A 27826-nucleotide genomic window follows, 5' to 3' on the forward strand; every position below is an offset into this window, starting at 1 on the left:
TTGTTTTTATCTTTGTGTTTGATTGACTGCCACCTCTCTTCAAAAAAATGCCCTCTTGGAAGAAGTATGGTTCTGTCCTCCGACAGGATTTCCGACTGTCTCTTCTGCCCTGCTCACCTTCATTGCTTTCCATTTCTCTCCTGGTGTTTGACAAGATGTTTACTAAAACCCGCTTTCACAGCCATATCTCCTTTCTCAGTGACTGTCTCCGTCTCCGACTCACCCCACGTGGATTTCAACTGAAATTCCATCCCTCTTGTTTCGAACCCACCCAGGATTACAGGTATCTCCGGGACATAAAACGTTTCTCGGACTGCTGTTCCCGTCGCATTCTGAGATCCACACTCAGTGCCATGCGCCGCCATATGAACACACTCGACCTCTCCCTCCAGCAGCACCGCCGCACCCTTTTTCAAAGCTGCGCGTGCCCCCAGTTTCATTTTATTCTTCGCCTCATCCATCGCCTCAACAAGAAACTTTTTCTCTTTCTCTCAAGTGCTAAGGAACGCAAGCTCCAACAACTCATCGACTCCAACACCCATCTGGGACCCTCCACCCCTGCTTGTCCCTCCGTCCTCACCCCATCTTCCAATCCCAGCCCCAGCCGCGTATTCACTATACCCCCTGACCTTCCCCTCTCCGATGCTGAACGTTCAGTGCTCAGCAAAGGACTTAGTTTCATGCCCTTACGCCCTCATCTCAATGAATTTCGGGCTCGGCATGATGCTGAACTCTTCTTCCGCCGTCTTCGTCTCCGTGCTCACTTCTGTGGGCAGGAGTCCTCTCCCCGTTCAACGGATCCTTTTACCCACCTCCAATATTCTCCCTCCACTTGGACCCCTCCCTCTGGATTCTTACCTTCTCTTGATCTTTTCATTGAGAACTGTCGGCGTGACATTAGCCATCTCAATTTCTCTGCTCCTCTCACCCATTCTAATCTGTCTCTCTCTGAACTCACTGCACTCCGTTCTCTCAGGTCCAACCCCAACATTGTCATCAAACCCGCTGACAAGGGTGGTACTGTTGTTGTCTGGCGCATTGACCTCTACCTCGCGGAGGCTGAGCGTCAACTCGCAGACGTTTCCTCCTACCTCTCCCTGGACCATGACCCCACCACAGAACATCAAGCCATTGTTTCCAGGACTGTCACTGACCTCATCTCCTCTGGAGATCTTCCTCCCACAGCTTCCAACTTGATAGTCGCCCAACCTCGGACGGCCCGCTTCTACCTCCTACCCAAAATCCACAAACAGAACTGTCCTGGCAGACCGATCGTGTCAGCCTGTTCCTGCCCCACGGAACTCATTTCTCGTTATCTTGACTCCCTTCTCTCTCCCCTTGTCCAGTCCCTTCCCACCTACATCCGTGATTCCTCTGACACCTTATGTCACATCAACAATTTCCAGTTCCCTGGCCCCAACCGCTTCCTCTTCACCATGGATGTCCAATCCCTCTACACCTCCATCCCCCATCAGGATGGTCTGAGGGCCCTTAGCTTCTTCCTTGAACAGAGGCCCCAACAATCCCCATCCACCAGTACTCTCCTCCGTCTGGCTGAACTTGTTCTCACACTGAACAATTTCTCCTTTAACTCCTCTCACTTCCTCCAAATAAAAGGTGTGGCTATGGGTACCCGCATGGGCCCCAGTAATGCCTGTCTCTTTATGGGGTATGTGGAACATTCCTTGTTCCAGTCCTACTCCGGCCCCCTCCCACAACTCTTTCTCCGGTACATCGATGATTACTTCGGTGCTGCTTCATGCTCTCGTCGGGACCTGGAAAAATTTATTAATTTTGCTTCCAATCTCCACCCCTCCATCATCTTCACATGGTCCATCTCTGACACTTCTCTTCCCTTCCTTGACCTCTCTGTCTCAATTTCTGATGATAGACTGTCCACCAATATCCATTACAAGCCTACCGACTCCCACAGCTACCTCGACTACAGCTCCTCACACCCCGCTTCCTGTAAAGACTCCATCCCATTCTCTCAGTTCCTTCGCCTCCGTCGCATCTGTTCTGATGACGCTACCTTCAAAAACAGCTCCTCTGACATGTCCTCCTTCTTCCTTAACCGAGGTTTTCCATCCACGGTCGTTGACAGGGCCCTCAACCGTGTCCGGCCCATATCCCGCGCATCCTCCCTCACGCCTTCTCCTCCTTCCCAGAAACATGATAGGGTCCCCCTTGTCCTCACTTATCACCCCACCAGCCTCCGCATTCAAAGGATCATCCTCCGCCATTTCCGCCAACTCCAGCATGATGCCACCACCAAACACATCTTCCCTTCACCCCCCTTGACGGCATTCCGTAGGGATCGTTCCCTCCGGGACACCCTGGTCCACTCCTCCATCACCCCCTACTCCTCAACCCCCACTTATGGCACCTCCCCATGCCCACGCAGAAGATGCAACACCTGCCCCTTCACTTCCTCTCTCCTCACCGTCCAAGGGCCCAAACACTCCTTTCAAGTGAAGCAGCATTTCACTTGCATTTCCCCTAACTTAGTCTACTGCATTCGTTGCTCCCAATGCGGTCTCCTCTACATTGGAGAGACCAAACGCAAACTGGGCGACCGTTTTGCGGAACACCTGCGGTCTGTCCGCAAGAAAGACCCAAACCTCCCTGTCGCTTGCCATTTTAACACTCCATCTTGTTCTCTTGCCAACATGTCTGTCCTTGGCTTGCTGCATTGTTCCAGTGAAGCCCAACGCAAACTGGAGGAACAGCACCTCATCTTCCGACTAGGCACTTTACAGCCCTCTGGGCTGAATATTGAATTCAACAACTTTAGATCTTAAACTCCCCCTCCCCCCATCCCCACCCCGTTTCTTTTTCCCCCCCCACCCGCTTTTTTTTTTCAATAATTTATATAGATTCTTCTTTCCCCACCTATTTCCATTGTTTTTAAATCTAAAACTAAAACCTTTAGTCTTTCCACCCCACCCCCACTAGAGCTGTACTTTAAATATCCTGTTTTCCATTCTTAATTAGCACTTTTCTCAGACAAAGACCACCACCTTCAACACCTCTTTGACCCTTTTGTCTCTGACATCTTTTGATTATCTGCTCACACCACACCCTCAATGTGTCTCTTCCCCCCCCAACCCCACCCACCTTAAACCAATTTATATTTCTCCCTTGTTGAAACTATGCTGCAGTTCTGCCGAAGGGCCATGAGGGCTCGAAACGTTGACTGATTTCTTCTCCGCCGATGCTGCCAGACTTGCTGAGTTTTTCCAGGTAATTCTGTTTTTATTTTGTTTTGGATTTCCAGCATCCGCAGTAGCTTTTAGCTTTTTGTTTTTATCAAAGTTCTTTCTCAATTTGTTATCAGAGTGTGAATCTCTACACAATCTCACTGCAAAGGATGTTCAGTTGTATTGGGGCACAGAACAAGAAGCAGCTTTCACTCACATCAAACAACTAGTGATGGCAATGCGAGTGCTGAGGTGCTACAAGGAAATCACCCTGCAGTATGATGCCAGCAAAATAGGACTTGGAACAACCCTCATGCAGCCAGGACAACCAGTTATGTTTGCATCCAGAGCGGTAACGCAAAGTGAACAACACCATGCACAGATTGAGAAAGACTGCCTGGCTATTGTCTTTGCTTGTGAGAATTCTAATCAGTGCCTGTTTGGGAGAGACAAACTGCAGTAGAGTCTGACCACAAGCCACTTCAAAGCATCTTTCTTAAACCGCTTCTATCTGCTCTGAAGGGTCTGCAAAGAATATTAGTTTGTTGGCAGAGTTAATCATTTGAAAGTGAAGTACGAGCAGGTCTACATCCCGACATGTTGTCGAGAACTTCATTTCCTTTGAAGGAAGTTGATGATGAAGTGTGAAATCTTCCAGGTTCAACGAGAAGCAACAGCATTTCATGCTCTGGAAGTCAAGAGCCAGCAGACATTGAATCTGACAGACAGGTTTCTTGCTCAGATCAAGCAAACTGCTCAACGAAGTAGCAATGAAAGGATGGCCAGAAACCACCAAAGACACACCTGTTGCTGTAAGAGAGCATTGGGTACAGAGAGATGAAGTGATTTCCCAAGATGGCATCCTGTACAAAGTAACTAGAGACATTATCCCTCAAAAGAAGAGATGCTGAAGCACATCCATGCAAGCCATCAAGGAGTTGAGTCTACTCTGAGGAAGGTAAGAGAAGGCCAAACATGAGAAATGAGATTGAAGACCACATCAGCCACTGCAGTGCTTGTAAGGAATGTCAAGCTAAGCAAGCTAAAGAACCACTCATGACTCATGACATCCCAAAGAAGACTAGAAAGAGCAAACAGTTTTTTCTTGCTCTTGCGTGATGACTTTCTTTATGGACCATGTATGTGGTCAACTTGTAACTGCACATGATAATACATGAAATTGCATTGTTTTTCCTTTTTATGCAAAGGGGGATGTTTGTCAAAATGCCTTTGTGCACTGTTGCCTTTGGGCTACTGTGGCTTGCCATAGTCATGAGAAACAGAGGGTGGAATTTTACAGCCCCTCCCGCTGGCGGGATTTTCCGTTTCTGTCGAAGTCAATGGACATTTGAAAGACTTGCCGCATTTTATGGCCCCGCCCCCACCTCAAGGATTGAGGCAGAGGCCATTTTTACACACCACATGAAACAAATGCAGCACCCTTCATGGGACATCTAGGCCCCGAGTGAACAGAGCAAGCAACTGGATATCTCCTTAACCAATCAGATTGAAGCATTGTGAAAATAAAAACACAAGGATCAAAACGGGGTGAACTCAATATCAAATCAATATGAACTCAAATAGAAAGCAACATAAAGAGAGAATAAGAAAGATTTAATTACGATACTGAAAAAAACAAATGAGAGTGAAACAGGTAAAAATAATACTTTAATTACATCTCTCTCTCAATTCTTATTTCCACCCTGCAGATTAAATTTGACAAAAATGCAACTGGGGGCAGAATTTTCCTTTTGACGTGCGGTGATGTCAGGTGAGCGTCCATTGCGATATTCCGGTGGGCGGGCGCGCAATGATCTCCGTTGCGCGTCCGCCATTAATTAACGGGCCACTTAAAGCCCTTGAGGCTCCAATTGACGGGGATTTTGTGGCGCCTGTGCGATCTTCGACTCGTTGCTTGGGCGCAACGGGCAGGCGGGTAGCAGAAATTTGTAAGAACCTCATCCATGAGCGGGAGAAGAGGGCTCAGTGGAGTCGCAATTCTACAGATTTAAAACTTATTGTACAAAAGTTACTGAAACTTGCCTGTGTGGACTGGAAAAGTTCAAAATGCAAACTAGCTGCTTGGACTGGACTCATAACCTTCAGATCAGCACTTTGCAGTGACGATTTGTTTTGGGGCCTGCAGGTTTCAGGAAGCCTCCCTGAGCTTGGGAATGGGAGGTGATCTCCCCACTGGAGGCACCTTCTCTGAGGAGGAAGGGAGGGCTAGCAGGGGGAGGAGGCCAGGAGTGCACATTCAGCCTCCAGGGGAGCCACCTTTCGGAGGTCAGGTGCAGGCAAAAGGGGTGCAGGGCCAAGAGGTAGTCCAAGGCGGAAGGGGCCTCAGAAGACGCCACTATCCTGCTACTGGGGTATACAGGCGACGAAGCAGCTACCTCAATATGTCTGAGGTGCAGTGCCAAAGGACGCTCCGACTGTCAAGGGAGACAGTCAACTACATCTGTCAGATGATTGGGCCTGAGATCTCCGCTAACTGTGTGGATGGACACCCCATGCCAGCGGCTCTAAAGGTCACAGCTGCCCTCAACTGCTATGCCTCCGGCTCTTTCCAGGGCTCGGTGGGTGATCTTTGTGGTGTCTCCCAATCAGCTGTCCACATTTGTGTCAAGCAGGTTACGCTCTGTTCAGGCGGGCATTGACATTCATCCACTACCACTGGGACCAGACAAGACAGACAGAGCGAGCCAGAGGCTTCGCGGCCATTGCTGGCTTCCCCCATGGGTGCTATAGGCTGTACACATGTGGCCATCAAGACGTCAGCAAGACGCCTTTGTCAACAGGAAGGGATTCCATTCCATGAACGTGCAGATAGTGTGTGACCGCAGGATGCAGATTCTGCAAGTCTGTGCAAGGTACCCAGGCAGCTCCCATGACACCTACATCCTCAGACACTCCCAGGTGCCGGGGCTCTTCAGTGCTCCAGCCCGACTGGATGGATGGCTGGTGGGTGACAAGGGCTATCCCCTCAGAAGGTGGCTCATGACGCCTCTTTGCCATCCAAGAACAGAGGCTGAGCAGCGGTACAATTGGAGCCACGCTCCACAAGGGCTGTGGTAGAGAGAACCATCGATCTTCTCAAGATGCATTTCCGATGCCTGGACCGTTCCGGGGGCGCACTCCAGTACCCCCCAGATCATGTGTCGGTGATAGTGGTTGCATGTTGCACTCTGCACAATCTGGCGCTGGAAAGGGGGGACGCTGTGGACGAGGAAGATGTAGACGCCGTGGCTGCGGCTGCACACGATGAGTCCAGCAGCGAGTCCGAGGATGAGCATGTACAGGGAAATGCTGAGGGGGCAGACACTGACCCGGGCATACTCCAGGGAGGCAGGGACACCCGGGACACCCTAATCCAAGGAACCTTCAGCTAGCACAGCACATATGGACTTCCAACACAAGGCTGGGCTGCAGCCTCCATACTGGAGACATTAGGCCAAATCTGTCAGGATAGGAGCATTGACGATGGGCCCAGTCAATAAATGTCAATGATACACAAATCACTCATAACATCTCAGGAATCCATCCTCCTGCCCAAGAAAAGAGGCACCCCCAGCCATGTTAGACGATTTTAATTTAATGCTTTCACAAAAGTATCTTAACATAACAAATAAAATGGTGTCGCACTGCAAACACTATCAGAAGGAACTCATGGGGGTGGGGGGCAACAAAAAACAACCAGTGATGAACCTGGGGTGTGCCTAAGATGCCTTAATTTTACATTTGCGGGTGCTACGTCTTTGTGGTGTCCTCTCTCTGGGCTTGGCATCTGAGACAGCCTGCTCCCTCTGCTGTCCTGTTGGCCTCGATAACCTTGGCGGACGTTCTCTGGCCCGTGGAGCCTGTGCTTGCCCCGCCTGGGAGGGAGCTGTCAGCTCCGCAGCTGGCATCTCCCCAGCCGTCGCAGCCTCATTTGGTGCCGTGGTCACTGGCAGAGGGGCGGAGAAGCTGCTGGCCTCATCCGGAGTGTCCCGTGAGGAGCCCGCAGAGACGGCAGGCAGCTGCTCCACTGACGTGAGGTCCATTCGGCTCTCTCTGTTCACCGTAGATGGATGGGCACCAAGGTGGGAGACCTGGTACGCAAACCACCGCCCACACGGGCACTGACCACCTGAGGTCAATGCCCCTATGAGGGATTGCAGGTCCGAGTGCAACCCCAGGAACCCCTGATCCTGTCTCTGGAGCTGCCTCTCCATGAGAGTTGCCATTTTCTCCATGGAGGAAGTTGGCGCTCAGCCATGAGGATCAATGCATTGACTACGGTCCACGTAGACTCCTCCACCACTGACACCAAGCCAAGCACAGCCTCATGTATCTCCACCAAATGGTCCCGCACACCCGGCTGCATCTGATGATTTGGCTGCATTGCGGATGACTCCAGAGGCTCATCATCAGCCACGGACTGAGCATGTGCTTGGTCCCCTGCAGTCCTCTGATTGCTGGCGCCATGGGCATTCTTTGTCTCCACCAGCTCCTCCAGCGACTGTGAAGTGCCCTCACTGCTGTGCCCTGGTCCACTAGCCGAAGATGTGATGCCCACTGAGGTGCCAGTATCTGTGCTGGTTCCTGCCTGGCAGGGATTGTGTGACACTGGTGATGTTGACACTTCATGGCCCTCAGGTGTCAGAGGGGCCCCTGCTGCCCGGGTGCCATCCCTGCGCTGATGATGCTGAAAGGAAGAGTAAGGAAATTCAATCAGTTAGCCTGCGGGCAATGTCAATGTACATGCCTGTCCCCTGGATCGTCAAGCACTCATCATTCCACACGCATTGGACAAGCCATGTTGGTAACATCACTCACTGAACAATCAGCACTGCCATGGATGTTGGGAGACTACTGGTGACATGAGTGCTGGCCACACATACCTGCCCGTGGAACCCCAGCCTCTCCGGCTCCGGTGGACCTGGGCGCATGGCACCTCTCCAGGTCGAGGGCCTCCTGCTCGAAGCGGCTGAGCAGCACTACCTGAGCTGGCCCACCGCCAGCCCTCACCCATTCGGCAGTGTTGTGAGAATTCTTCTTCTGGAAATGAGAAAGAGCATTGACAAGTGATACTTGTACCATGAATCTCCTCGTGGCCGGCCTACCCCAAGCCCAGTTGGCCACTGCAGGTGTCCAATGCGTCCTTACCCCGCTGCCGAACACTCACACAAATATGCCAAGTGTGTCCTTCCCACCCATACCCCCCTTGGCCACATGCTGCCTTCATCACACTTGGGAGCACACAGTTTAACCTGCCTTAGCAAGGAAACACAATGATGTGGATCGCAGAGGGCATCAGATCAATCTGTTCCACACCACCTTGAAGACCCCCTCCCGCCATGTCATCACCCTGACTTCAACATGTCCTGGAGTTCGAGCACTGCGCCTGGGTGCAGATTCTCCAGGTTGTTCCCACCACAATCATGTGGGTCTCAGTCCACCACATGCTGTGGGTGCAGAACCCATCTCATCACCACCCTCTCAGGCTGACCAACGCACAGGGAGTATCTGCTGGCCCACCCAGCTAAGGACACATGCCGTCAATGACTTATTGCACTCAGGCCACTCAGACATGGGTGGGGCGCCGGGGTGTGGGGTGGGGGGCGGAGAAGGTTACATGATGGGTGAAGTGAATGATGCCAACATGCTACTCACCCTTCCTGTGTGCAGCAGGTCATTGAAGCGCTTGCGGCACTGGGCCCATGAGCGCCGCACCACGTCGTGGGAGCTCACAACTTCCTCTACCTCCTCCCATTCACACTTGGTCAAGTGGGGTGGCCTCCTCCTCCCATCCTCGGGGACGAGCATCTCCCGCCATTGCTGCCACCTCCTCGAGGAGGGCAGCAAGGCACTCATCAGAAAACCTGGGCGCACAGTGACCACCCGCCCTACCCTCCTGCATGGCCAACCTGGACCTGCATTGGCCCTGACCTCTGGCCATGTCCAGCAGCCATGGAGCGGCTGCAACTTGGCCTTTAAACAGGCCGTCAGGTTGCCATTCGACCCGGCGGCGATTGCCGATCCGCCATCGCCCGCCCACTCCCGCTGTCCCCGGGAGCCGCGAAGCACACTTAATTGGTCTGCCCGCGTAAAATGGTGGCGCCTGCGCCCGCTCCCGCTGTGCCCCCCTGCCAGAATGGAAAATTCCGCCCTAGGTGTTGCTAACACACTAACACAGCTTTTACACTGTTATTATATGTTACCCTATCACAGACCTTCCTTTTGTCCTTGCCCTTGTCCCACCCACCCCTTGCTCAAAACCTGCCACATTTCTAACTTTTCCCAGTTCTGATGAGAGGTCACTGCCCTGAAAGATTAACCCTGTTTCTCTCGCCGCAGATGCCGGATAACCTGCTGAGTATTTCCAGCATTTTCTGTTTTTATTTCCAGCTTACGCACCCGCCCAAAGTCAACATCTGCCCCAGGAAATGAGAAGAACATTCTGATGCAACTTTGGGAGTGGAACCAGAGAAGTGCAGATACCAATACATGGACAGAATTCAGCAAAGGCTGACTGCTTTAATTCAGAGGCCGCTGCTAATCGGGCCACGGTATAAAAATAAGCAAAGGGGATTTTATCACAATTGGAAAAGAGATAGTTATAAAATGGGCATTTGAAAATGGCTCCTCATTGTAGTTTTGTATTTTCTAGCAAAGACGTGAGAGGAAATAATCGCCACAATATTTCTTCAAACACCTTGTAGTTTCTTCTTCTAGGTATTTTTGAGATCAGGGCATATGGAAGACAGATATGTAGGTACAATGAAAGTTCTATCGAATGCTAAAAGTGAGCCAGCATCCTTTCCTCTTGAGACAAAAACAGGATCAACTAAGTGAGATTAAACAATGGTAACTTAAAGCAGGTGAATAAAGGCTGACTGATCTTTCAGGAATTTCATCCATGCTATTGATCTACATCACAGGGAGACAGAAAAGACTTTTAGATTATGTTGCACTAGAGGACAGATTAATTACTTTTAGCCACAGGAAGGGGCCAGAGATTCTACAGTATGTAAGATTTATCCCAAGAACAATTTAAAAATGTTGTGCATTTAAACTCACAAAATTATTTTTTTTTTTTCTTCATTTGTGGGTCATGGGCATCGCTGGCTAGGCCAGCATTTTAATTGCCCATTCCTAATTGCTCTTGAGAAGGTGGTGGTGAGCTGCCTTCTTGAACTGCTGAAGTTCATGTGGTGTAGGTACACCCACAGTGCTGTTAGGGAGGGAGCTCCAAGATTTTGACCCAGTGACAGTGAAGGAACGGCGATATATTTCCAAGTCAGGATGGTGTGTGGCTTGGAGAGGAACTTGCAGAAAGTGTTCCCAGGCATTTGCTGCCCTTGTCCTTTTAGGTGGTAGAGACTGCTGGCTTGGACGGTGCTGTCAAAGAAGCTTTGGTGAGTTGCTGCAGTGCATCTTGTAGATGGTACATACACTGCTGCCACAATGCATCGGTGATGGAGGGAATGGATGTTGGAGGTGGTGGATGGGGTACCAGTCAAGCAGGCTGCTTTGTCATGGATGGTGCCAAGCTTCTTGAGTGTTATTGGAGCTACACTCAACCAAGCAAGTGGGGAGTATTCCATCACATTCCTGACGTGTGCCTTGTATATGGTGAACAGGCTTTTGGGAGTCAGGAGGTGAGTTCCCTTCAGCAGAATCCCCACCCTGTGACCTGCCCTCGTTGCCACAGTTTTCATATGGCTGGTCCAATTGAGTATTTGATCAATGGTAACCTCCAGAATGTTGATAATAATAATAGTTTCAGCATTTGTCATTATATCCTTTGCTACCAAATCCTTTGCTATTCCATCTTTTCTGCTTGTACTATGACTGTAACCATTTTGTCCTGCTATGCCGTGTTAGGGTGATCACAACTGGAAATGTTCAGCTATAGTCTTGAATGTTGTTTCTTTAGCACTTTTATGATGCTTTCATAGACACTTGTATGTTTTTGCTGGGGGAGATGTCTCCACCAAGACCCTAGCGCTACCCATGTGTAGTTTCTGAGTATGAGAAAGGACATCACAATCTCTGAGCTGAGAACTAAGGCTCCTGCAAAAATTCGCTTTAGAAATGTATCTGTAACTGTACTGTAACTTGATTTTTCCCAAAAGGGACATTTTTTTTAAAACTCAGGATGGATTAGAGTTTGTGCTCCTCAGGGTGATACACAGTAACTGAGATTAATGCTTCAGTCACTGCATGCTGGCAAAAAGCTGACTTCATTCAACTTACTGGGTCACATGTAAGATCACAACATCTGTAACACTCATCACTGCTGCTAAGGAGATATTAGTTTGCAGGATTATATGCTAATTTATAGCAAAACCCTGTACACCTAACCCAATACTGTAGAGGTCATTTCTGAGACTGTGCCCATCCTGAATTGAATATGCATTGAGGTAACTTTTAGAAGAACCAATCAATTTAGCAACAGTTTGCACACTGACCTGGATTTTGCTGTCAGCCGTAAAGTGTTGGTACTTGCCACCGACCTCAAAGAAAGCTACCCGTAAAAATCTAGTGATCTCTGTGGTGCGATGTTACCATGCAGGGTAAGCAGCCAATCACATTGAAGTATTGTCACAGCAAAAAACGGAAGTCAAAGCCGTAGGATCTCCACTTTTAATTTAGATTTCTGAGATAGCAAAATATATTTTTCAAATAAAAAAATATATTTTTCTAGGATTGGGCCTACTAGGATGGTGGATTTTTCTTTTAGCACAATGGGGAAATTTATTATTTCACAAATATAACTAGATTTTCAGGGCTGGTGAGGCTGCTTATTAGTAATTATAATCTAGGTGCAAGGTTACAAACCCAATTACACCTCATTCAAATAGATAAATGGATGTTACTTTTTCAAGGACGAACCTAGCAATATCAAAGTGGAAGTTCTCACCACTCAATGATGTTTACTTGAATGCAGTCTGTGGGGATTGTTGTAATATGCCTTTAAGAGATATCAGCATGCCATCACTAGAAGGCAATGTGTCATGCGATGCAGCCTTAGTTTCACTTATGCTTTTGATCATGGCATATACACACAGCTCTGCTGCTGATGTCTTCAAACTTTCTATCCATTCATAAAGGTTCTCATGTGCCTATTCTAAATAATTGTGTTTACCCAATCACTTCTGAGTGATTGGTGCTTTTATATTATTATAACAACACTCCAAGGACTTTAATAGCACAGCCTATGGATGAGCAAAGATTCAATTATGGCAAATTCTGGATTTCCACATTTTTCTGCACACGTATGGACTACCAAAGTTTCTGTCAGTTTTACAGAAGCATTGACAGCAAATGCTGACAGCTACACCATCATTACCACCACAAAATCCAAATCATGGTATTTATAGCAAAGAAGCCAGACATTCAGCCCAACTGGCTCATGCTGGGGCTTATGTTCGATTTGAACAGTCTGCCACTCTTCTTCATCTAACCCCACCAACAAATCCTTCTATTCCTTTTGCCCTCATGGGTTTACCTGGCTTCCCTTAAATGCATCAATGATAGTTGCCTAAATTATTGCTTGATTGAGCAAGTTCCACATTTTAACCACTCCCTAAGCAAAGAAGTTCCTCCTGATTTCCCTGCTGGATTTATATTTGTAGGACGTCTTGTAGCCCAGTGGCTAGTGTCCCTACCTCTGAGCCAGAAGCTCCAGGCTCAAGTCCCACTCCAGGACTTGATTGCCAAGGAAGATGCACTCATAATGTGGCCAATCAGGTTAAGTATCAACCCTTCCAACACATGCCAATGGCAGGCAGGAGGAGTAGGGGAGATTCCTGGTCAGCCATGTGATGGAAAGAACATTGGAACCTCTACTGTCACTATCCAGACTACAACGTGCATGTAAAAGTGCTTGTTGCCACAGAAACTCAAAGCCCCTGAGTGAGATGTAACCCTCCAACACCTTTATACCTATGGCTCCTAGTTCTGGTCTTGTCCTCAACTGGAAACATTTTCTCTACATCTAACCTATCAAACCCTTTTATCATGTTGAAGACCTCTAATAGATCATCGCTTAGTCTTTTCTTTTCTAGAGAAAGAGCCAAGCCGATTCAATCTTTCAACCTCTCAGTTCTGCTATTAGCCTATCTTTTTTGCTGCTTCCCCAGTGCCTATCCATTTTTTTAATAATACGGATATCGTAATTATGCACAGTGCTCTAAGTGTAGTCCAACCGAGGTTCTATGTAATTTTAACATAACTTCTCTGCTTTTCAATTCTACCTAATTAGCAGTGAACCCCAGAGCTTAGTTTACATTAACCTGCGTTGTTAATTTTAGCAATTTGTATATCTGTTGCTCTGAAGAGTTTGTGACCAGCTTATTCTTTTTACCAAAAGGTGCCACTCACAGTTATCTATATTGAAGTTCATTTGGCAATTATAAACCCCTTCTGCATGTCAATAATAATTTCTTGTATTATTGATGAATAATGTTCATAACATCTTTTGTGTCTGGATTTAAACTTTCATTTAACTTTCAGACAAGTTATTCATTTAAATGGTACTGATACTTGGGAAGAAACACCATGGAAGATGTTACAACAGCGCTAACCAAAATGTCATTTGGTAAAGTGCCTGTTGCTGATGGATTGTCAGTTGACCTTTACATTCTGGGAGGCTATAGTCTGCATCATGAACTGTTCTTGCTTATCATCAGCATGTAGGAAAAAGGCGAGTTTTCCCAGGCAATGAGAGATTCCCAAATCATAATCGTGAACTGAAACAAAGTCGCTCTGGTCAGATTGCAACAACTACTCCAGCATTTCATTGTTGTGTGCAACTGGAAAGATCTTTTGCCCAGATAATGTTCAGCCGCCTACAAAAAGCTTGCTACCCAACAAGCTAATGTGAGTTCAGAGCTGGTCATTCAATCACGGACATGATATTTACCCTGAGACAACTTCAAGAAAAGTGCAGAGAACAGTAGAAAGCACTACATGTTGCTTTTGTAGATCTGAACGAAACCTCTGATCTGGTTATCAGAGATGATTTTTTCCCCCATTCTTCAAAATATCATTGTCCACCAAAATTACTCCAGATTGTGAAAGCATACAAGACAAGGCAGGAGAAGAAGATGCCGAACAGTATTGGTACAAGAACAGAACACTTAATTACTCCACTTTGCATTGGGAATGAATCGAATTTCATACCATTTAGATAATCCTTCCTTTCATCGCACTGCCGAAAGGTTTCACAATCTGGCTGATGGCCTGCTGTGAATTCTAAGTGCCTCTCACCTGCTGGAGCGGAATTTGGGGTCACGACAAAAGACAGTGTCAATGACTCAATATGGTCAGTCCAAAGCAGCGCTATAACTAAACAACACTGAGCTGAAATATGTAGGCAAATCCTGCTACCTGGAATCAATGGTTTCAAGTGAATGAAGTTTTATGAGGAGGTATTAATTCATATTGGCAGCATTTAGGAAGCTTCAGGCAAGAGCCTGGAAAAATCCCAAACCCATAATTGCCACATGGTTAAGGATCTACAATATCTGCGTACTAAGTAGACCACTGTAACATGTTGAAAATTGGACTACATATCAAAGCAGGGAAGCAGATTGAACTCATTTCAAATGCGTTGCTTGAGAAGGATCCTTGGGCTCCATTGGCAGCACAGAGTCCCAACACAGAAGTGCTGCAATTTCCTCATTCAGAATGTATCCTGACAATGCTATGATGGCTAGAATGGAAGATGATTGCCTACCAAAAGATGGACTCCATGGAGAGCTTGATGGTGTCTGCAGACCTGTTGGGTAACCAAAGTTAAGATGTAAAGATGCATGTAAGTGAGACATCATTTCATGTCAGATTGATTTCAACCACTGGGAACAATATGCGCATGACTGAAGCATTTGCCACCAAAGTCTTCGCAGCAGAGCATGGAAATTTGAAGATTGCCACAGAATAGCACCAACGCAGGAAGGACCACACGGCTGTAGTCTCTGCACCAGTGAAAAATGACCTAGGATGCTTTGTTCGAATAGGACTGTCCCATTTAAAAGGTGGAATTTTACCGGGGTGGAGTGGTGGTGGTGGAGGGGGTGGGGGAGGGAGTGGTTACCGCTCACCCCTACCCTCCCAACTAAAAAGTTGAAAGTCCGCCCCACAATAACACGCTGTGGGCGGTAACAACAAGGAAAGTGTGAGGGCTCCGCCTCTCACTGGGAGGAAGTCCCGCCCTCATGAGTTGCTGCCCAATCTGGGACTGCAAGCAGACCTAGGATGAAGGCCCCAATAGATCCCTGGCTCAGGTAAGTCAGGGGTATTGGATGGGGAGAGATAGGGCACCTTAGGGAGGTGGGGTGGGAGGAGGGCGGGTGTGGATTTTGGCGAGAAGAAAGAAGAGGGAACTATCTTCGGGGTGGGGAGTGGGGTGCCCCTAGTGCACAAAGGCACCCTCCAAAGATAGTACCCCCTTCCTTCCCGTCCTTTACAAAACATTTTTGAAAGGATGGTCTCCCAACTCCCTCCTGCCTTCCCATGCCAACCATGTTATGGCGTGGTCAGTGTAATATTGGCATCAATTGGTTTGTAAACAATCTCAGTTGACCCTTAATTATTTATTTACATACGGTATGTGGGTTGGCGATTTCAGCACCCACCCGTCCCCCATATTATGAGGGACAGCACAGGAATGGCCGAGAAGGTGGTGGGCTAGCCACCCCTCGTATTTTACATGCCGATTCCCCCCACTCCCAGCTGAAAACACACCCAGTAGGGGGTGGTAAATGCCAACACCAAGGCTCACAGCAAATGAGCATCATCGACAACAATACAAAAACAGAGGAGAAGTGTAATTTATTATTCTAATTTAGAACAAGACACTGGATCATCCCTACTGCTCAGTTAGAACTGAAGAAATGCTACAGAACAATATTAATGTAGAATTGAGTGATTGTGACATTATTTGACATAGCTGCCATGTTTTGCTATATGTATAAATTGCATATTTTCTTTGCGTTTGCTATTTTGCTTCACTTTACTACTATTAGCAAAGCAATACTCAATGGGTTTTTAATTAAAAATCATTGGCCTAACATTGATCCACTAGTTCCACTATCCATCCAGCCACAAGGATAGATCAGAGTTAACAGGATAATGGTGAAAGCTGGGTGTTCGGTTGTAGCAAAGGTTTAATAATTGAATCAGCCTTAATATAATGCAGCAAAAGGTCATACACACAGGACATCAATAATGATTTTCTGAATTTCCTTTGACTAATTTCAGTTCATTAAATCATGATACTCAAAATTTGTATAGTTTTTTTGAATGGTGTTGAAACGATAAGTATCAATGAATGACCACTTAAGGGCTCCTAGGCCCCTCCCCTTCCATAAGACCCCTAAACATACCTGGTCCTGGACTCCCCGCCTTCGACTCTGAGGACTTCTTGTAGTCCCAGTCTTGTCCACTGCAGCTTCGGGTGCTGCTGGGACTATAGAGCTGCTGGCCAGCAACTCTTTGAGGTGGGACTTCCTTCTGAATGAGGGGCATAATCCCACCTCCAGCCAATTAATGCTCCTTGGGTGGGTGACTTCAATGTCCATCACCAAGAGTGGCCCAGTAGCACCACAACTGACCATGCTGAACTAGCCCTAGAGAACATAGCTGCAAGACTGGGCCTGCAGCAGGTAGTGAGAGAACCAACAAGAGGGAAAACATCCATGGCCCTGTCCTCACTAATCTACCTGTCACATTTGCATCTATCCACAACAGTATTGGTAGGAAGGGCCACCGCAGAGTCCTTGTGGAGACAAAGTCCCATCTTCACAGTGAGGATATCCTCCATCATGTTGTGTGGCACTACCACCGTGCTAAATGGGATAGATTTTGAACAGATCTAGCAACTGAAATCTGGGCATCCATGAGGTGCTGTGGGCCATCAGCAGCAGCAGAACTATATTCAACTACAATCTGTAACCTCATGGCCTGGCCTATCCCCAACTCTACCATTACCATCAAGCTGAGGGATCAACTCTGGTTCAATAAAGAGTGCAGAAGGGCCATGTATACCAAAAATAACGTGTCAACCCGGTGAAGCTACAACACAGGACTACTTGCATGCCAAAAAACTGGAAGCAGCATGCGATAGACAGAGATCAGTGATTCCACAACCAATGGATCAGATCTAAGCTCTGCAGCCCCGTCACATCCAGTTGATGGGCAATTAAACAACTAACAGGAGGAGGTGGCTCCACAAATATCCCCAGCCTCGATGGTGGAGGAGCCCAGCACATCAGTGCAAAAGATAAGGCTCAGCAACATTGACCCTTCTCTGATTACAGCGTGCTTTGGAGTGGAACCAAATGACATTCCTCTTACAAAAATTCAGACTGATGCACTCACCTTTTCAACATTATTGGCTGGATGTATTATTCTATTAAATTGGAAACAATCTGCCCAGTCTTATTTTACTAATTGGATACGTGATCTTATGCAGAATCTTAAACTTGGGAAAATGAAGTACACTATAAGAGATCACAGATGGATTTTATGTAGCTTGGCAATCTTTCTTAGATTACTTTGAGGAACTACAGCTCTCTACTTTCATATAATAGACCCCAATTAAGTTGTGCGAATTATATCAAGTAAAACTATATCAGACATATGATGTTGATTTTCTTATTATTTATTTTTTTGGGGGTTGCGGCTTAGGGGGTTTCTCTCTCCTTTTTCTTTTTTTTCTTCTTATTCCTCCTACTTCTCTTTTCCATTCTTTCTCTTCCAATTGTAAGTGTATTGAATTATTGCTGTACTGTAAGCTTTTTTTTTTGTTCGGTTACTCGTTATGACTGTTGTCAAAACTTAAAACAAAATTGAAAAAAGAAAGGATAAAGCTGAAGCATTTGCAACCATCTTCAGCCAGAAGTGCCGATTGGATGATCCATCTCAGCCTCCTCCGGAGGTCCCCAGCATCACAGATGCCAGTTCACAGCCAATTCGATTCACTCCACGATACATCAAGAAATGGTTGAAGGGACTGGATACTGCAAAGACTACGGGCCCTGACAACATTCTGGCAATAATACTGATGACTTATGCTCCAGAACTTGCCACATATTTAGTCAAACTGTTCCAGTACAGCTACAGCACTGGCATTTACCCAGAAATGCAGAAAATTGCCCAGGTATGTCCTGTCCACAAAAAGCAGGGCAATTCCAACCAATTCCAACATTCCCCATCAGTTGACTCTTGATCATCAGTAAAGAGATGGAAAATATCATCAACAGTGCTATCAAGCAACACTTATTCAGCAATAACCTGCTCATTGGCACTCAGTTTGGGTTCCGTCAAGGCTACTCAGCTCCTGATCTCATTACAGCCTTGGTCCAAACATGGACAAAAGAGCTGAATTCCAGAGGTGAGGTGAGAGTGACTGCCCTTGACATCAAGGCAGCATTTGGCCAAGTGTGGCATCAAGGAGCCCTAGCAAAACTGGAGTCAATGGAAACCAGGGGGAAAACTCTCCACTGGTTGGAGTTATACCTAGCACAAAGGAAGATGGTTGCGGTTGTGGGAGGTCAATCATCTCAGTCCCAGGACATCGCAGCAGGAATTCGTCAAGGGAGTTCCCAGGGTTAGGGGGAGAAATAATGTGCCCCGGTGCTTTTTCTCTTTCCGGGCTCCTTATCCGGCACCCTGCACCCCCCCTCCTCCCCTCCCACCCCCACCACTTTAATCCTCCCCCTCAATCATGCATCGTATTTCTTCCCCTTTCAGGATTCACCAGTCAATTCACCAATAATCACAGAAACGCAGATATAAAATGATAACCCCCATTGTGGGCATTTGGTTACAAACATTGTCCAATATAAATGCAGCATCGGGTCATTAATATTAAGAGCAGCGACGATATACTGCAGGGTTCATTTGTGCGTATCCTATAGGTGATTCCCTCCACAACTATTAAACAAATCAGAGTACAAATTTTACTTTAACAGCATTGTATAATATTGGTAATTTGACAGGAAAATATCTCATTAGTTATTTATAACACTGTGCAGACAACAACACTGATTGCAGTGTCTGCCTCAACCTTCATTAACACTGTTCTGCACATTGCACCATATGGGCACAGTGACAGTAAATTCATGTTTGGGGAAAAATTCGATACTTGTAACCCAGATAAACTGCACAAGATCTTTTCCATTCTGTGGAAGTAGAAGTCTTTCTACTGCCTGGGTGCATGATATTATTCAATAGAATTATTTCATACAAGGGGTGTAATTGGATTCTATTTTATCAATAATCTCACAGGGTAGAAAGATCAAATGACTGCTGAGCAACAAAGTGGAATGATTGAACAACATAGGTCTTCACTGTCAGTGAGAAGCATTGAAGCCCTCACATGTCTTTGTGCAACAGGGCTTTTAAGAAGTCAGAGGACAAAGACTGAGTGGTTCACAATTGTATCTGTGTTTTCTTGATCAGCAAGTTTGAAGGCTCTGCTGATTGTTGCTTCTCACTACAATATGCTTTCAATATCTACTGTGCAACACAACTTCATCACAATATTTCAATACATCAAAAAACTCATAAAAACAGCAAGATAGAGGGGGATAATAGATAAATAGGCAAAGGGACAAGATTGAAGTCAATGAAAAAGACTCTTGAGAATTATGTGAGGTGTAAAACAGGTTACTGATTCACTGTGAACCCAGAACACACTCCTGTCCTGGTAATCTCACCCCACAAAGCACAAGCACATATATATTTATATATATATAAATAATAAAATTTTTTATTATCAACAAAATGAACAGAACTCCAGCTATGATTCCACTTTCTGTACACAAGATAATTATGGATGACAAAGGTCTCTAACCCAGTTCATCCCATCCATCCCAGAATGACATACGAACATATGTATCATGAGCAGGAGTAGGCTATTCGGCCCCTCGAGTCTGCTCCTCCATTTGATAACATTACCTACATTATGCCAGTGACTACAACTCTAAAGTAATTAATCGGCTGTAAAGCGATTTGGGGCATCATGAAAGATGCTGTATAAATGTAGGTTTTGTCTTTCTTACATTACACTTGCATTCAGTAAACAGAGTGACTGTAACAATGATTAAACTGAAGGCCCAATGTTGATTCTCTGAGAACACTTAATCACAGAGCAATCAACTGATGTTAGGAAAGTGGCTACAAAAAAAATCACCACATTTACAAAAATAATTCCAGCAACTAACCTCCTCCCAACCACCTCTCCAACCTCATCCCCAACCCCACTCCAATCTCCCCCAAACCCCCTTAATGTCCCCCAACACCCTCCAACTGCGCCCCCCCTCCCCCCACCACCCCCAAGGCAATGACCATCTCCAACAAGATAGAATTGAGCTATATCGCCTTGATATTCAATGGCATTACCGTCACTGAATTTGCCACCATCAACATCCTGGGGGTTACCATTGACCAGAAACTGAACTGGACCAGCCATATAAATATTGTGACTACAAGAGCAGGTCAAAGGGTGAGAATTCTGTGATGACTAACTCACCTCCTCATTTCCCAAAGCCTGTCCATCATGTACAAGGCACAAGTCAGGAATGCGATGGAATACTCTCCACTTGCCTGAATGAATGCAGCTCCTACAACACTCAATAAGGCCAACACCATCCAGGACAAAGTAGCCCACTTGATTGGCACCCCATCCACAAACATTCACTCCCTTCCATGTTTGGACCCTCACTCACTTTGAGGAGTGTGCCATCACACTGACTGGAGAGGACGTGGACTGTGCCTGTGGTGATGGTGAGGTCAGTGATGAACAACCACGTGAGGATCCTGCACCACACCGTCCCTCTCTCAACACAACTGTGAGTGCTATCTCTCCTGCTTTTGACTTTGCTGCCATGCACTAATTATCTCTACTTTGGTTCACAGGGAGCTCTGCCAAGCGACCGACACCCTCAGGCAACCAGTCCCACAGCTCCATCCACGTCCTCACCTCCAGACGAGAGGACACCTCCTCCATTGAAGAGCTGGAAATAAGCAGCCTGGACCTTCCTCTCCACCCCCTCGACAGTCATCCTTTGCAGACTATGTCCCAAAGCAGACCCTCAATAGTGACCTTCCACCTTCCATGAGCTGCTTCACAACAGAGCCATTTCTATGAGAATCCACCTAGCATGCCATGGACATTCTTCCAGGTCCCATTGCTGTTGGGCTCCAACATCTTCATGTCCACCATGTGAGCAAGGCCCTAACAATAAGTCCTAACTTCTGCTTGTGTCAGGAAGGTGTAATAATTTTCATGATTTTATTGGAATTTATTGTAGAGTAATAGTGGGGTCTGTGTGTGAGTGTGTGTGTGTGTGTGTGTGTGAGTCTTATTTGAATTAAAGGCAGCTGGTCTGAAGGCTTTGATGTATCAGAAGATCAGCTAGGTTTGAAATGTTAAGTAGGTAAACATGAGGAAAGTTTTAGAATGTGAGATGTAAAGGGAACATTTACATTTTTAAATAAACCAGACTAGCTTGAATTCAAAAGAGGGGGTGAAATGTTGCACCTAGCCAGGAGAAGTTAAGAAACAGTCGACGGGATTTTCCGCACCCACCCGCCGCCAAGATCTTCCGGTCCCGCCACAAGTCAGTGGAGTTCTGGCTGGGGCGTCGCCTCACCCGCAGCGGGTCCCACCCACAACGGGGCCATAAAACCCCGGCCAGTGTGTTTATTTTTCCCAAAGATTACTGGCAAAATTGGTACTATGATGGATTTTATTATTAGAGAGGAAAAGTCCAAAGACATAGTGAAACAATGGGAATTTGCATTCAAAGGGCAAATCTGTATAAAGGAGACGAGTTTGTGTGTAGGAAGGAATGTAATTTAAGACCCAACACAAGTGTGAAAATCCTCCAGCATCTAAGCCTCAAGCTTCTGTCTCCAAGGAACCGAAGCTGAGAAAAACTCACTTTGAATTTGACTGTCCAGGGTATGATGTTACTTTGCCTGGGTCTGTTTAAATCTATGTGATTTACTGTTGCCTTAACGGAGGTGTAACTGGGAGTTAGATTAACTAAGGGAGCTAGGAGTTAACATAGTAGTCGTTTGTAAACTTATGTATGTGCTTAAAATTATTTCTTTTATCTTAATAAAGATTTAATTTAATTTTTTAAGAAACCTATAAGACTGGATGGCCTTCTTTTTACTGAATTCAAAGCACGCATCTCAAAATAGGTACAAATTGCAAATAGTTGTTGCAGCTGTTTCAAGTTTCCCCCTGGGATTTGGGCAGTTTAGCATTGACCATACGCCTGCCATAACAGCACGTCACACTCGATAAGATGTGTTCTGCACTGGCGTGTTTTCTTGCCGATGTGGGCGGTAAATTTGATGTGGGGGGATGATTCCAGTGAGCTGCATGTATAATGATATGCAGATGTATTACAATGAAGTTCCCATTGTGCAACGGCGGGAAATGCGGCCTGCCATTGACGGGCAGAGCGGACAATTGTAAACTGGTTTCACGATGTCGTGAAACTGATTTTTGGCCTTCTCACCATATTGTCTGCTCACACCGCCCCCCCCCATGACCCCCGACGCCAGCGGGCACAGAAAATTCTGCCCATGAACTGCAGCGGTTCGAGAAGGCAGCGCCTCACCACCTTCTCATGGGAAATTAGGAATAGGAAATAAATGCTGGCCTAACCAGTGACACCCACATCCCATGAAAGAATAAATAAAAATAAATAAATGACTGGCTATCAGTCGCCATGCGTTCTCCAACTACTCTTTGGGTTGATGTCTGGGAAACACGGGCATCTGAAAAATCCTGGCCTTGGTCATTTTTAGCCAAAGTTTAGCTTGTGTTTTAGAAAAAGCAGATTATGCTTACTTTAAATTGTCCTTTTTGTTTATTCTGATAACTGAAAAATCTGTCAGGGAGGCACAATGTGCAATGTGACTGAGTCACTGCTTCATGAATCACAACATTTTATGATTTGGTTTGCAACACTGATGAAGTATTCTTTGGGACTGATGACAAGACAATGATGCTGGTTTAATCAAAGGCAATGATGCTTGTTTAATCAATGTAATAAAAGAACTGATTGGCAACAAAACAGATGTACAGGCACGTACGAATGTTTACAATATTCTCTCGCCCCAAATGCCCTTTCCAAATATAAAAAGAATGTGATTCATACTGTAGGTGTTGCCGCAATCAGCTTTCTTAATTGTAGCATTGAACAGAATTCTGCCCTTAAGCTTAATCAACGATCGGTGTTTGACACGGAGTCAAGGGCTGCTTGAACTATTGGCCTGGTTCATGTGTGGAGATTACTTATATTGGAATTTCTGAAAGCTAATGTCAAGGGGCAGGGAGGGGCACCTTCACCACCTCTCTTGACTCATCCACTGCTGCTAAATTACCAGACTGCTTATCCGACATCCAGTACTGGATCAGCAGAGATTTACTCCAATTAAATATTCAGAAAACTGAAGCCATTGCCTTTGGTCCCCGCTCTAAGCGCTGTTTCCTCACAACGACTTCCATCCCTCTTCCCTGGCAACAGTCTGAGATTAAGTCAGTCTGTTCGCTACCTTGGTGACATTGTTTGACCCCGGGATGAGCTTCCAGCCTCATATTCGTGTCATTGCTAAGGTCGCCTATTTCCACCTCTGAAACATTGGCCTACTTCAACCCCCTGCCTCAGCTCATCCGCTGCTGAAACCATCATTCGTGCCTTTGTTACCTCCAGACTTGACTATTCCAACACACTCCAGGCTGGTCTTCCACATTCTACCATCCATAAACTTGAGATTATCCAAAACTCTCTGCCCCTGTTTTAACTAGCACTAAGTCCCATTCCCATCACCCCTGAGTTTGCTGAAACACACTGGCTCCCAGTAAAGCAACATATTCATTTTAAAGTTCTCATCCTTGTTTTTTTAAACCCCTGCATGGCCTCACCGCTCCCCATCTCTGTAATGCTGCAGCCCCACAACCCTCCAGGATATCTGCATTCCGCCAATTCTGGCCTTCTGAGCACTCCTGATTTTATTCGCTCCACTGTCGATGGCCATGCCTTCAGTTAACTAGGCCCTAAGCTCTGGAATTCTCTACCTATGTCTCCGATCTCTACCTCTCTTTCCTTCTTTAAGTCACTCCTTAAAGCCTCCCTTTCTGACCAAGATTTTCGTCATTTGATCTAATGGGCCATAACCCCCAACTAGCATTGGAAGGAGATGGTCAGCAGGAGTTAGAGAAATTCAATGCACATTTAACTGCCCTTGAAAATTAGGCTGGCCCTTCCGATCGCGAGAGCTGCTTGGGGCCTGCATCAAAAGACTCCTCACAGACCCCACTGAAGGACAGTTCCAGCGGATTCAAGGAGGCCACGCCCCTTTTTTTTTACAGCACTAGCTACCAGGTAAGCTTAAAGGGCTAGTGAAGGTAAGTGTCTAAGGTAAGTGGATAGGGTTTGGGGGGTGGGGGGAATCGGGTAGGGTGAGGGGGTTGGAGGTTGGGAGGTTGGGAGGTCGGGGTGTTCAGAGGTTGGAATGGGGGTGGGGGGTGGGGGCTGGAGGTCAGGGTCGGAGAGTGGAGAGGTGGGGGGGGTTCAGAGTTCAGTGGGTTCGGAGTCAGGGGGTGGGGAGGTAGGGGGCTGGGGGTGTCAGAGGTGGGGAAGGTCGAGGGTGGGAGCGTCGGATGTTGGGGGGTGGGGGTGTCAGAGGTTGGGGATGAGGGGATGTTGGAGGTCAAGGCGGTTGGTGTGATGGTGTTGGGGGGTTTGGAGGTTGGGTTGAGGGGTTGGAGGCTGGGATGGTGGGGGGCGTTTAGCGGTCAGGGGTGTGGGGGTGGGGTCAGAGCTAGGGAGATAGGGGAGGTCGGGGTGGGGGTGTTCATGGGGTGGGGGAGGTTGGGGATGGGGTGGTGATAGGTTGCGGGGGGGTTAGTGAGAGTCCTGTGGGGATTGGTTTGGGTATTTACAGTAGTTACCCAGAAGTTAGAAGAGGTTTTAATCCTTCTAACTGTTTCTGGGTAAGTATTGGTGTACCCCTGGCAGAACCATCCGAAGTCTACGATTTAAATCGCATTTTCAGATGGTTCCCAGTGCAGGGCAATTGTCTAGAGGAAGTGTGCACTTCTGGGCAATTGCCGGGCAAACCCTTACCTGGGAACTTCCAAGAGGGATTCCCCACCGTACCTTTGGAGTACGCCCAAATCTGACGCTGCGGAGCTCGGAAGTTATGGCCCAATACCTTCTTATGTGGCACAGTGTTATATTTTGATTTATAATACTCCTGTTAACTGTCTGAGGATATTTTATTTCATTAAAGGCTCAATATAATTAGAAGTTGTTGTTGTTGACATGATTCAACCCGTAAAATCTTGAAAGTTAAGGACAGTGGCCTCGCTATTAACTTCCCAACCCCAACTCCTAATCCCCAGCCTCTACAAATGGGTGGGAATCAAAAACTTAAATATGGGGAACATGTCTCCAACATAGTGTGCATGTACCCGCTGCCATTTTTACGTCAGTTCAATCTTCTATCCTGGAGAGGACATGTATAAATTGGTGCAATTGGGAAGTTGATGTAAAATTCATTGGGAAACCCAACAGTAAAAGGGAGGCAGGTGCTGCCAATACCAAGGTCTTTTCTAGTGCCCCTTCTGAGCCAGGGGGAACAAGCTGACTTCCCCTAGCCCATCAAGGGTAACTTCAACCTTCTCTTCCACCACCGTTTCCAGCCTGTCTCTTCCCCATCTGCTGTGATCACCAATCTCCCTCCTCTCGCTTATTGGGGACCACCCCCAAGTCCCAGGTTGCTGTCTCCTGCCGCTGACATTCTTTCCTACCTGCTATTGCTAGGCAGGAAATGGAAGTAAAAATGTTAGTGAGGATCTCCACATTCCTGGCCTTGTCAAGTTCTTTGGCCATTTTTAGCTTCGCCTACCCTCCCCGACTCCCCATATCTATTGAGGCCAATGGGTCTACAACCAGGACACTTAATAAAAGAATAGCAGAACTAAACAAAGATGTCTCATGAAATCCTGAAAGCCAAGGACAGTGGCCTTGATATTAACTTCCCAACCCCAGTTCCTAATCCCCAACAACTAGAATGGGTGGGAATTAAAAACTTAAATATGGGGAACATGTCTCCAGCATAGTGTCAACATTGATTGTTCCCCTTACAGCAGTAGCAGAAATCCAAAATTAGCCAAAAATCAACCTAATTACTTTCATTGGTGTGAAGTAGACGGGTCTCTTGAAATTGACAACGTTTTGTTTGTGTCCGTTTTGCATAGAGCAGTTTTAATGACATTGAACATTGTGTGCAAGCATTTCCCATTATGACTATTCTCCAATTATCTGCCTGTGGAGGAAGACTTGAGCCCTGGTGGAGAAGGAAGAATGTCACCAAGGCTTTTTGTGCCAATAGAAGCATAGAAGCATTCCAAACAAAACATGTTAGTAATTATTTTGCTATCCTGCTGTAGTTGAACATATATCTCACAGTCACGCCCAGTATTCCGCACTGGTATTTCAATACTACAATGTTGGCTGAAGATGAAAGTTAGAAATTCTCGTAACAGGGCATTGGTGAGGCTGCATCTCAAATACTGTGTGTAGTTTAGGTCTCCTTATTTAAGGAAGGATGTAAATGTGTTGGAGGCAGTTCAGAGGAGGTCTACTAGATTGATACCTGGAATGAGCAGGTTGTCTTATGAGGAAAGGTTGGACTGGGTGGGCTTGTTTCCACTGGAGTTTAGAAGAGTGAGGGGTGGCTTGATTGAAGTATATAACGGTCTTGACAAGGTGGATGTGGAAAGGATGTTTCCTCTTGTGGGTGAGTCCAGAACTAGGGGGCACTGTTTTAAAATTAGGGGTCGCCCTTATAGGATGGAGATGAGGAGAATTTTTTTCTCTCAGAGGGTTGTGTGACTTTGGAACTCTCTGCCTCAGTAGGCGGTGGAAGTGGGGTCATTGAATATTTTTAAGGCGGCGGTAGATAGATCCTTGTTAGGCAAAGGAATCAATGGTTTTAGCGGGTAGATGGGAATGTAGAACTCAAAACCCAAACAGATCAGCCATGATCTTATTAAATGGCAGAGCAGACTCAAGGGGTCGAACGACTTACTTCTACTCTCATTTCATATGTTCGTACATAACACATTGACAGAAAAAAATATTAGGTGAGACATTCACCTTGAGTGGTGGCAGAAAATGAGCAATAGCGAATATGCTCCCCCACGTTGGAAAGAAAAGCAGGCAGAATGCAAAGCTAGTTGCTGATTCACAATCCTTTATTTTGAGCTGCCATCTAAGCAAATCCTTACGTCAAACAATCCAGTATTCCATTGCAGATTGGACCCAACTCGCGGTTTCTTCACTCGCAATTGTGGATGTGTCAGCCTAGTGCCTCCTTCAGCATAAAGCCAATTAGATAGTCCAACTGGAGGAGAATGGCCGGTGGTGGAATAGAAAGACCTCAAAAGTGTAGGGGAGACTGAACAAGGACAGGGAACTGGTGTAAAACTGAAGCAAAGAGACAAGGAAAAATCTCGACAGTGTCAGTGAGAGAGACCATGGTGCTGTAAGCTTAACCAGCTGCACTGAGGAGGATGAGTGACAAAAAGAAAAGTGCAATTT

The sequence above is a fragment of the Cetorhinus maximus genome, chromosome 7 (genome assembly GCF_964194155.1).
Source record: "Cetorhinus maximus chromosome 7, sCetMax3.hap1.1, whole genome shotgun sequence".
Classification (NCBI taxonomy): domain Eukaryota; kingdom Metazoa; phylum Chordata; class Chondrichthyes; order Lamniformes; family Cetorhinidae; genus Cetorhinus; species Cetorhinus maximus.